General features: G+C 36.7%; 1 protein-coding gene across 1 annotated transcript in view; it reads left to right on the forward strand.

Moving 5' to 3' along the window:
- Positions 1–12097, forward strand: part of LOC136409303 (peptidyl-prolyl cis-trans isomerase sig-7) — a 109957-nt gene that overhangs the window by 61301 nt on the left and 36559 nt on the right. The gene's annotated exons all lie outside the window — the stretch shown is intronic.

Here is a 12097-nt window from a genome sequence, read left to right on the forward strand (position 1 = left end):
AATAAGTTTACAATTATACTTCCTCAACGACCAGATCAGAAATGACCGTTGACTTTTATATAGTATGTATGCATATGAACATTTTGGGAAACTTAAAAGCAAAAACTTGCTATATTTTGCACTCGTTTTGATTAAATTTGTACCACTTTAATGTTTTTGCAGTATGTCAGTGTGCGTGTAGTTCACATAGACAAAAATTGATAGACTAACGTTGAGTATAATATAGTATAATACATAAAGCGCATAACGCATACGAATTGCATAGGACCTTAAAAATATATGAACTTTCTATGTCATTTATTATATAACCATAATAGCAATATTCAGTGTTATGTTACACGTTATGCGCCGTATAAACAGAGTAAATCATAAACGTTATGTATATTTTATCTCAAACGATGTTGTCAAAAATTGTCAAATTTTTGCTTTTCAGGAACAAGTAGTTATGGCGGGATTATTTCTTCAACCATCTCCACATTGCTCCCATACCAAAACAAATATATTATTAAGCTATGCTTCTTCTACGAAACGCTCAAAAGGAATAAAATAAAATCAGATAAATGCGCTCATGTAGTTTCCCACAAGCAGTTTGTTTACAAAAACCCGCATTGTTGCCAGAATCAAGGACCGAATCTACATAACTCGCGGTCAATTCAGTTGACACGCATCAAACACTTGAAAAGAACCCCTTATTATTAATCTACCTTTGAACGGTCTCGTTAATCTTTATCATTTGTTTTGAAACTAGCACTATGCCTTACGTATATTTTTTCTGTAAAATGATCTTAAAAATACCTGAGGCGACTATAAACAATATGCTAAAGCTATAATTTAGCAACAAATTAAAAGCAATAAACTTATTAGTGCCCACAGTCCTTTCTGCAAATATTCGCAACCCACAGCCCCCCGATCTGACGATAACACTCTATATTCGGCAACATTGCCTAATGCATACCCCCGCCACTTTTCGAACGGATGGCGCCACCGGGCTCCGGCAAACCACATTTGGTACGACGTTGCCGGCTCCTCGTAATCGGGGCCCTAAACCACCTGTGGGGAGCCGGCTCCGGGCCTGCCGGACTAGTCCGGGGGCGCGGACGCCCACTTGCGCCCCCGAATTTAATTGAAGTGTCAGAGGATTGCATTTGGAGATGCGATTTTGAGTGACAATTCTAAGGAGATTCCGGGCGACCAGAGCATAGTAGGCCGGTACCGTTTGTCGGGTGACGTAAACACGAGGGACCGGACGATTCGGAGGAGAGATGAGATGCCAGTGTGCCTTGGCTTTTACGAAATGAGAATAATGATAAATAATATTATGGGAGGAAAGTTTTGATGTGCTGTTGATAAGAAACTAGAAAAAATAATTCTCGAGCTCATTGGAAATGGGAAAAATTCGTTATTTGATTGAAGCTGTCGTATTTTTCTGCATAATTTGAAAATAATTGAAAAGCAAATTTAGACATGTAGTTATAAGTACGTCAAAATGGCTAACTACCTCATAAATATTGGATTTTTCTGAATTAAGAAAGAAATACGTAACATGATCTTAATATCGGTTATTTATCACGAAAGGAAATCAATCGTTTGACTCCATTTCATTATAATATTGATACATTAGATGAACTAAACCATGGTTACCTGTCTAAAGCTGAATTGCGTTTGTCATTACTGAATTGTCAAATTCAAAAAAGCATTACGACGATTTTGGACAGCCAGACGAAATGGTCGCTTTTTTCGATGGTTTTTTTTATTATGACGTGATGTGCATAACGTACAAGTTTGAATTTTGAAAATGAGGTCGAAATGTAATTTAAATGCTAGCAATTTCATTATTAGCGGAATGTCATATAAAATTTTGATTTTTTCCAGTATGTTTGTTTCATTATGACATTCCGTGATGTATATGAATCATTATATTGCAGCACGAATTTTCAAAATAGACGATGGAATGTGATAGTTTCCTTATTCTAGATCTCCATTTTGATAATTATCTTGTCCATTCAAACCAAAATCTACACTTTCGTTGTTCAAAAGAGCAAGAATAAATCGTCGAATTCATCAAGCACAAAATGATTGTTTACTGTGATTTATACAAACTAATCCATCTACCCATTAGACTACCTGCACCCATAATTGCGCCTTGTCAGACAATGCGGCACCGACAGTCCTACAAATCCGGGCCAGCGAAATGAATAGAGATGGAAGATGTTGATTAGAATAATTATTACATTACGCACACTTGTTTGAGTTCAAGGAGAGCGATAATGGTTTATTAATGAACGCGTTACGTAAATTATATTCGCATAACGGGGACAAAAGCGAAGAAGCTGCCGGATTTAGAGCTTAATGTGGGAAATTGTAAGAATACCAGTTTCTTTTTTTGTTTGTTGAGTATATCTTCAAAATACGGGATTGTTCAGTAAGTGAGTGAGTAATTCTGACATAAAATGTCATTTAAGGTTACAATTTGGGCGTTGTTTACGTTTCGCAGTGCCCTCACTGGTAACTAAATTTCTCAAATATTAATCGAAAAATCACAGTAAACTAAAATGGCGACCAACTTTTATGGCTCAGTTCGTCCATCAAATTCAATTCTACGAGTAGATATTCAAATTATCTTCATATTTAAGAATTTATTGTCTTTGTGAGATTTTAATGTTGATATAAATTTGATATAGCAAACAATACTTGAGATTCGATTCTTATGGCAAATTAAATACTTTTAAGCCCACATATTACGATCTCTTTCAGGCCTTTACCGTAAATTATGTGGATTTGCAGTTCGATTAAACAGAGAGACAGTGAGAAAGAGACGCATAACGGAGATTACAAACACGTGTTTTATTGTTTTTGTTGCCCTCGCTTTCGCTCCATTCTCCATTGATAAAACGACCGTCTCGATAGTAAAATACCGTACACCGGAATCCCCCCTTTTCTTGGCTTTCAACTTTTTTTCTACCATTTTCAATAGCGTTTCTCGCGCGTATACGCAATGTTGTCCATACCTTATTCGGACCTCCACCCATTCTTCTACTAGTACTTATAAAACAATCGGAATACAAGATCCTGTAATTGAGAAACTATTTTAGACATCCGTGGTGTTTTTCCATTGAAATAAACTCGAAAGAAGGGGCGCCCCTTTTTCCAAATGCACCCTCCTATAGCAGGCAGAGAGAAGACAAACGGAACGTAAAAGAAAAATAAGCACGTAGAGAGGGCTTGGGTTCGGGTTGCCACCGCTTCAGGACGAATTTATCTCTGTCGAGGGGCGAAAGGGGCCCCATTGTAAACCGTTCCGGCTTTCTCTTCGTGTTTGTGCATCGACTCTTATCGTCTACGGCCCGGAGAGGGCAGAAAAGGTCCTCATTATTTCTGACACACCCGAGGGTAGATTAACCGGGGTCTGGGTCTGTTGGGGTTCGTCGTTCCGTATCTGTTTTCGGTTCAGTTTTTAGCAGGCTTACAACGTGAAATTGGAGATACAAGATGAGAGTTTGATGTTTCATTGGGAATAAAGTTTTTTGAATTAATGAAGGCCAAAAATACGTGTAACAAGTTCCAAAATAACATCTGTTCACACGTAACTTAGCATCAATTCAACAATATTATTTTGATTTAAAACTGAATCAATATATGATTCAGTTTATTCAGATATATGAATAGTTATATGTTTGGTTATTGTCTGAAATTCTCACATGAATAAATTCCCAAAGAAGTTCGATACCTGCTTTTTGCTAGGTTTCAAATTTTAAACGGCGATATCTCGCGAAAACAGAGCAATCGTCTCAAAAAATAGCTTAAATTAATCTACTCAGTGCACTCTATAACTTTACTTAAATTGGCTTGCAAAATCTCTTTTAGTTTCTGAGATACGGAAGTCACTTTAGTACTTATTTTTTGCAATTTTGAAGGTGCCATAAATTGAGGTTGTGGCAAATGTTTTTTCACGACTCCAAAACTTCAATTGAAGTATCCATGATCAATATAAGACACATCTCACTCCAATACACTGAAAAATATCGCATAAAAAATTTCAAAATGTTTCTATATATGTATGTAGATACAATGTACATACAGGGTGATTCACGGTCGATGGTAGGTTAGACGTTTCTGGAAGACTGATATCACGATTTTTATGAAAATTTGCATAAGTAGATAAATGAACTTGCCCTATCGACGTAAAATATTTTCAGTCATGCAGCGTTGCCGGTTCTATCAGAAAATACTAGCATCTCCGATATTTTAAATGGAACACCCTGTATATTTTTTCATTTTTGGGTTCTACATTTCATACTAATAACTTCTGCATTTAACTTCCTATACTTATCTCTAGCAGTTTTCGGAATATTATTTAATTTTCTTATTTTTTGTTCAAAGTGAGGCCTTTAATAAAACCTCTGCTATAACGTGATTTGAATTCACAAAGGGACAAAATTTTGAATATAATTTGTGAAAGGTCCATCAATTTATCGCATGTAATTAAGAATGTTCTGTCTTATACAGGGTGGCTCAAAATTAATGGTCTTACGGGTAAACAGTAAAAGTGTCTAAAGTGTGTTTTTTTCAAATGAAACCCTCTGTATATTACTAGCCATGCTGAAAGACAATTAAATTTCCTTTAAAATGATGTGGTACATCCCTATACCTAAACCATCACGTTTCGAAAATAAAAGCTGTTTTGTCTTTAAATTGAATTATTTAAAGATATTTGCCAAAGGTGGCTCTGCGACGCCATAATTGTTGAAAACTATGCAAATCTACGCGTATCCACAATCGTCTATTCGCAGTGCCGAAGATGATTTGGGCTTAGCATATGCTTCCATTCAGCGAATCCTCACCAATCATAACATGCACGCATTTAAGTTCGCCAAAGTCCAGCCTTTAAAACCAGATGATTACCAACGTAGAATCAATTTTTGTGAAACTATGATAGTAAAAAAGCAAGAAGACCCTAACTTTTTTAAAAACATAATATGGTCAGACGAAGCCAAATTTTCACGAGAAGGCTTTTTCAATAGACACAATAAGCACTTTTGGACTCATCATAATCCACATGTAACCAAAGAAATAGGATTTCAAGAAAAATTCAGTTTTAATGTATTTTGTTTATTGAAGAATAATAAATTGAATTTCGTTATTTACGACGAACCACTAAATTCTGCTAAGTACCGCGAAATACTAAGAACTATAGTAAGTCACTGTGTAGATAATATGAGTTTAGAAGAGTATCGCACCTGTTGGTTTCAACTGGATGGAGCACCGGCCCATTGTACCCAGGAAGTAACAAGGGAATTAAATGAACTATTTGACGACCGTTGGTTCAGACGTTTGGGACCCTGGGATTGGCCTCCTAGATCTCCTGATCTTACCCCGCTGGACTTTTACTTATGGGGTAAGATTAAAGAACAAGTTTACATCGAGCCAGTAAACAATAAGGAAGAATTGCGTCAACGTGTAACCAACTGCTTTCGTGAGCTTGATGCAAATGAGATCCAGAGGGCCACGACGGAATCTGTAAACGAGCGCATATTAAAGTGTTTGGAATCTAATGGTGGCCATTTTGAACATCTTATGTAAATATGCATTTAATATTGTTCACTTTTTTCGAGCCATGGTTAATGAAGTTTTGTTGTATTCTTATAAACTTCCTTTCGTTTATTGTTTGCAAATCAGGATACATTTCATTAAACTTTCTGCAGGTCCTTGCTATAATTTGGTCACATTGTCCATGTAAAATAAATAATTTCATCAACACTTCATTTGAATAACTGTTTTCTGGCATTTTCTCACTGTTTTTGACTCACTATTCTTAAAAATGCGTAAATAAAAAATTACAACAACGCCGCCTGTCAAACTGTTCAAACAATTGCATAGTTTTCAACAATTATGGCGTCGCAGAGCCACCTTTGGCAAATATCTTTAAATAATTCAATTTAAAGACAAAACAGCTTTTATTTTCGAAACGTGATGGTTTAGGTATAGGGATGTACCACATCATTTTAAAGGAAATTTAATTGTCTTTCAGCATGGCTAGTAATATACAGAGGGTTTCATTTGAAAAAACACACTTTAGACACTTTTACTGTTTACCCGTAAGACCATTAATTTTGAGCCACCCTGTATAAGACAGAACATTCTTAATTACATGCGATAAATTGATGGACCTTTCACAAATTATATTCAAAATTTTGTCCCTTTGTGAATTCAAATCACGTTATAGCAGAGGTTTTATTAAAGGCCTCACTTTGAACAAAAAATAAGAAAATTAAATAATATTCCGAAAACTGCTAGAGATAAGTATAGGAAGTTAAATGCAGAAGTTATTAGTATGAAATGTAGAACCCAAAAATGAAAAAATATACAGGGTGTTCCATTTAAAATATCGGAGATGCTAGTATTTTCTGATAGAACCGGCAACGCTGCATGACTGAAAATATTTTACGTCGATAGGGCAAGTTCATTTATCTACTTATGCAAATTTTCATAAAAATCGTGATATCAGTCTTCCAGAAACGTCTAACCTACCATCGACCGTGAATCACCCGGTATACGAGTACGATACATATACATATAAATTTCGTAGCATTTTCATTGCAGTTATTAAAATTTTGATTACTAATGATTAACTATTCCAATTACATCGTGTGTCAGTGCACATTTACCCATTACCCCATTAGCCTCATCCACGCCAGAACCCAGTGTCGGAGTACAAAATTACGGTACGAACCACCCACCATCTCGGCACACCAATCTAATTATGTACGCGAGTATTACATAAACGAGATCGGAATGTGCCTCGAGCAAGTCCCCGACGTAAACGGCCGGCTTTATATGGCGGAAAAAACGTTCATCGAAATCGAAATGCACTTGCACAAAGATAAAAGGTCGACGACCTTTAACCAGAGACCGACTTTACCTAATGTGAAAGACCTTGACCCAATAGACAAGTGGAGAAATGGGTCACGCGGGAGTTTTCGCGCGTACATTCGCGGGTGAATCCGTCATCCGGTGGACCTTTTCAATGAGAAATATTGCGGATCCAGGTTTCGTCTTTTTTTGAGTGTTCTATGCGGAAATACGCCGGCACAGTGCGACGACTTGAGTGGGAATAGTGGTCAAAATTTAGTTATTCTTAAATTTTAGGAGGGAAAGTAACTTGAAAAAGATTAACCAGATTTTTAGATTTACTTATATTTTTTACGAACTACTCATAGGAGCAATAGTTTCAAAACTAATCGCCACACTTAGCAGAAGTATCAATAGCACAATAGTTTTGCAAGTGCTTGAAATTCTGAGCATTCAGCAGAATTTCCAACAGCCACGAAACTCTTCGATTCTACTGAACTCGGCCAATAGCAGCATTCAACAGAGCCAACCGTTGTGCAATTGTTAAAATTTTTACTGCGTGACATCTAACTTTTCAAATTCATTTAAATGAGAATTGATTGATTTCATTTTTGTTGCATTGTTCCAACAATTATATTTCAATTCTATCAGACATTTAAAAATCCAGTTACATTTTTAAATTGTATTAAAAAAGTTTTTAATACTCTTTAATGTATTTTTTTTACATTTGATAAACACTCATGCAGAACCATGCCAAAAGTATTCGGTTTTGTCCATACATTTAGTCATCATCAAACCACCGACTTCATGCACTTTAAATACACAAGTTTCCCTCTCACTTCCTTAAAGTATGTAAACAATGCGCACTCTTTTTTTAGATCGTCGCCATGTTTGTTCCCTTGACCCAGGTCGCGTCTATTTTGTTCCGCCAGTTGTTGAACGATTTTATATTTAAATCGCTTTTTATTTAATTTATTGCGTCTAGCGCGAGCTTGTCGATTTCCTCCTCGTTACGTAATCGCGTGTCTCTCAATCACGTCACCATGGGTATGGCAATAATTTTATTAATAGATCAAGTGTCGGTTGGTTAATGACAATGATCTTACGGGATCAGCTGATTTTAATTTGTTTTGGTTTTGCAATGGGAATTTCAAGTAAATAGTAAATAGTCAGCTATTACTCACATATATTTATTTAAAATTTATGGTTTGTGTACAAAAAGATGATAGTTTAACATTTCTACGTGTGTGATACCTAGGTATCTAAAAAACACCAACGTGAAAATACATAACGCCAATCGAATGTCACTTTCGGTTACGCAACAACATACTACAATGTGGATACCTTTTTGCACTATCTTTGTCTTATTATGACAGTTTGTAATATGTCAGATAAACTCAGATATAGCTTTATGCCTCCATTTTATCGCGCTTGGTACGCATATTAGACACTCATTTGCGGGCCAGTGTCTCTCTTTTGGACCTATATGATAGTTTTCCTCCTTCACACATCTGGATGGCCAGGGTACCTCATTCGAACCTGAACCTGGACTATGACTATGAATCACGCTGTAACCTGTAAACTCACCAAGGACGCGGCAAGATAAGAAAGAAATAACTAATTACAGGATTAATTTAAATATGAACTTGCAATATATGCGCCCAATGACTAAAACGGAAAACACCAGCATTCAAATTCAAAATCAGTGCTAAATGTTCGAATAATGTTGCCGTGTTTTCCTGCAAGCTGTCTTTGATAAGCCACCACTTTTACCGCATACATGAGATAAACGTGTTTCGAGATCCGTTCAAAATCCGTTCCGATATGGCTTTTATCAGCAGCTGCCTCTCACAATAACATTTGAGCAAATATGGTTAATTCAGAAACAGTTTCCCTTCGCAATGGGATAAAGGAAATAAATTAATAAAGCGGCAAAACCGTCTACGAAGCCGTCGAAAAACGGCGTACAACGAGCTTTCGTTCGCCTCCATGCGGGGACAAAAAGTAGGCCATGACAAATAACCCGCATGAAATATTTCGAAAGCGGAGCGTTTGGCAACGTTGTACGGCCACCGCGCACTTGATGGTCTTCCCTAGAAACGGGAGGCCTACTAAGTTTCGAGGCCGTCAACCCGTAAAATATCGAGCTCGCTTCGTGGAACGGCGATTTCTAATAGAGAACAGTCCGTCCGTTGAATCCCGGAGAATTACGCGAACGCAAATTGTGATTTTCTCTTGTAATTTTCGTTGCAAACGTTCCAAAAACACCCTTGAGATCGAAAGCGATTTTTGATGTTCGCGTAAAACCGTGCCAGAGGTCGCGCAATGCCTCCTGAAACAAGTTATGAAACTTTGCACTGGGTCTGGTAAAAACGGACTAACTATATCGCTCGTTAACTGCGTCATTCGTTAGGATTTTGATAAGGTTGCTTGATGGAGTCGTTATTTGCTGAATAATAAAGTTTTAAATTTGTATGTTGGGGCGCACGTCGCGCTATTTTGTGGCTATCGTTTGGAATTTCAGCTGGAAATTTTCTTCATTTTTCAATTCGAAGGAACCTCGCCTTAAGCTTAGAAATAACAATGGCCACATGCTTATTTTTAAACAATTGTGTTCATAAAAGTAGCACAACTTTGTTTTAATCTTTACGAAGAAAAAAGGAAATGATATTGGCCGCGTTCTGCAGAGTCAACGATTGTGATTTCTGTTAAATGTCGTGCCGGCCTTCAAATACATTTAAATGGAAGTTAATGTAATTTTTCTTGACAATTTTCAATATATGCCTTATTGGATTGGGATATCCAATAAATGGGAGGAATAAAAAAAATTTGTCTGGTAGAAATGAAGTCTAAAACAGCTGACGATCGTTCTCCACACATGCTCTAACCAGAATAACTGCGCATGATTTTGATTTTATTAATCGACGTCAGCAAATTAGCATTTTTGAAATAGCAGCAGGTGCGCAGTACAAGTGCGCCTTGAAACTATTTTGACCTTTTAAGAGATTTTCATAGCCACCAGAGAACTTTCACTTTCGACCTATATACATATGTTGTATTGTGAGGGATTGATGTTATACGTACACCAAATAGATTTTTTGGAAACCCACTTTTGTGTTACGGCTATATATTAATTATTTTGCTCATATGTAGATTTTTATTAATTTCTAAAATTCGGTACAATTACCCGATCATAAGAATAAGCTGCCTAGGAGACCTTCTTTCGAAGCTTTTATTTGCGGTAGGGCAGTATTAACCTGAACTGATTGCATCATTGATTATATTTACTTATATTTCTTATTAATGATGACGATTACATTGAGTTTTTTGATAATCGTTCGTAATGGATCATTTCTGGTATAGGTACATTCTATATTTGACCTAATAAATTCTGCTACTTTTAATGTTTTTTTTTTTGCTGAAGCTGACTGATGAGTGATCGGATTGGACGACTATCGCATATATATATATATATATATATATATATACATTTAATATATATATAATATATATTAATATATATAGTATATATATAACATTTAAAGAATGCGAAGTAATGCATTTCATCCTCCAACATGGAATGACATTCGGTGGAGAGAAAAACTTAAAAACTAATTTCCCCAAGTCATGTATTTTAATCACGTCAGGCCTACTATCAACGGACAGGCCGTCGCCCTTGAATAGAGACATACCTCGTTAGTGCTGGCAACTGTTTTGTTTTCCCCCACAGCACAGCCGACTCGACCGACGACTGCGTCATTCCCCCGTTGTTATTTTCGAATTTCGAGCCCCGCTCTCTTTGTGCCACGATACGATGAATAATAAACGTTCGCCTCGAAGCTGCTCGTTTTTACGTTCAGGGTACGTTAGAACGTTCCACCATATCGTATTTTTAATCACGGTTATATTAGGTTTTTTTTCGCGGATTATAGGAGTTTCTGCTGCATAAAAGGAATTTTTATAAAACGTAAAATGTGTATCTTTCAAATAACGTTTTTCCCTAGATTTATCAAAAACCACAACCACAACATGACCGAAAGGCAATTTTCAAAAATATGGCCGATAAACTTGCTTTAATAAAACAGTTTTTCAATTTTTGGTATGTATATACTTTACCACACAAATCAGAAATCCAGTATTATATTCATAATTCAATATATTTTTGACAACAAATTGACTGCTAATCAAAGCGTCTTTTATTGACCAACCGCAAAACTCTCATTGGCGCCGCCACTTAACCGTTCAATTACAGGCGGCGCCTAACAACGGTTCCGCGAACAAATCAGGGTCGAACGACTCAATCAAAAGAGCATCAAATGCATCGCCTTCTCTGCGATTTGTAGCAATCGGAAAGTCCGGGTGGGCCGAGGGACGGTGGGGCAAAAACAAACGTCCCACATAAACAGGAAAGCCGGTCCCACGTGGCGCGTGCCGGCGTGTACCCTCTCGGCTCCCCGGTCCCCCCTGACCACACGTACCTTCATCGTCTTTTTGTCAAGCAGGCGGCGCCGGGAGCAACAAGTGAGCTACGAACGGAATGCATTGGGGCACGCGTGCAACCCGTAAACAAGTCATAAATTTAATTCTGTCTCATTTGGGTTGTGGGACTTAGCAAGAATGATACTACCAATATACCAAGGAAAAGTGAGATTCGAAAGTCAATTTTGATGTGCCGAAGACAAATAAATTAGACACACACACACACATACAAAGCACGAGAGATACATAGATTTGAAAATCATTCAACACGCTCCTAATTTGCTGCACTTAAATGCAACATTTTCGTATTATAGAGAACTTTTACACTACTTAAGAAAGCTAGTTCGAAAAACCATTCACAAGGAGTGTCACACCCTTTAAAGATATAGCAATTTTCTATTTTGTATTTTGTTGGCTGGTTCTTATTTAAACATTTCGATTATTGTGTCCTTTTGGATATATATGTAAATTAGATTAGATTAAAAAAAAGAGATATAGCCCTTCAGAAACAGCGGCCCCAATTTTTTTTCTAATTTACTATTTTGAAGAATATAAAATCTTATAAAAAATTATGAAATCTAGAAAGAATTAACAACGAAATAAATCTCATGCTCAGCAAATTTTCGTCGTTGCTGTGATGTGACGACAACGCATGTAAGACTTAAGAGGTAATGATAATGTATATATATAATTTCTCCTTATTTCACTGCTATGGGTCACGAATTAGTGCAATAGGCTTAGAGACAAATTCACTATCAACAAAATGCGC

The sequence above is a fragment of the Euwallacea similis genome, chromosome 1 (assembly GCF_039881205.1).
Source record: "Euwallacea similis isolate ESF13 chromosome 1, ESF131.1, whole genome shotgun sequence".
Taxonomy (NCBI): Eukaryota; Metazoa; Arthropoda; class Insecta; order Coleoptera; family Curculionidae; genus Euwallacea; species Euwallacea similis.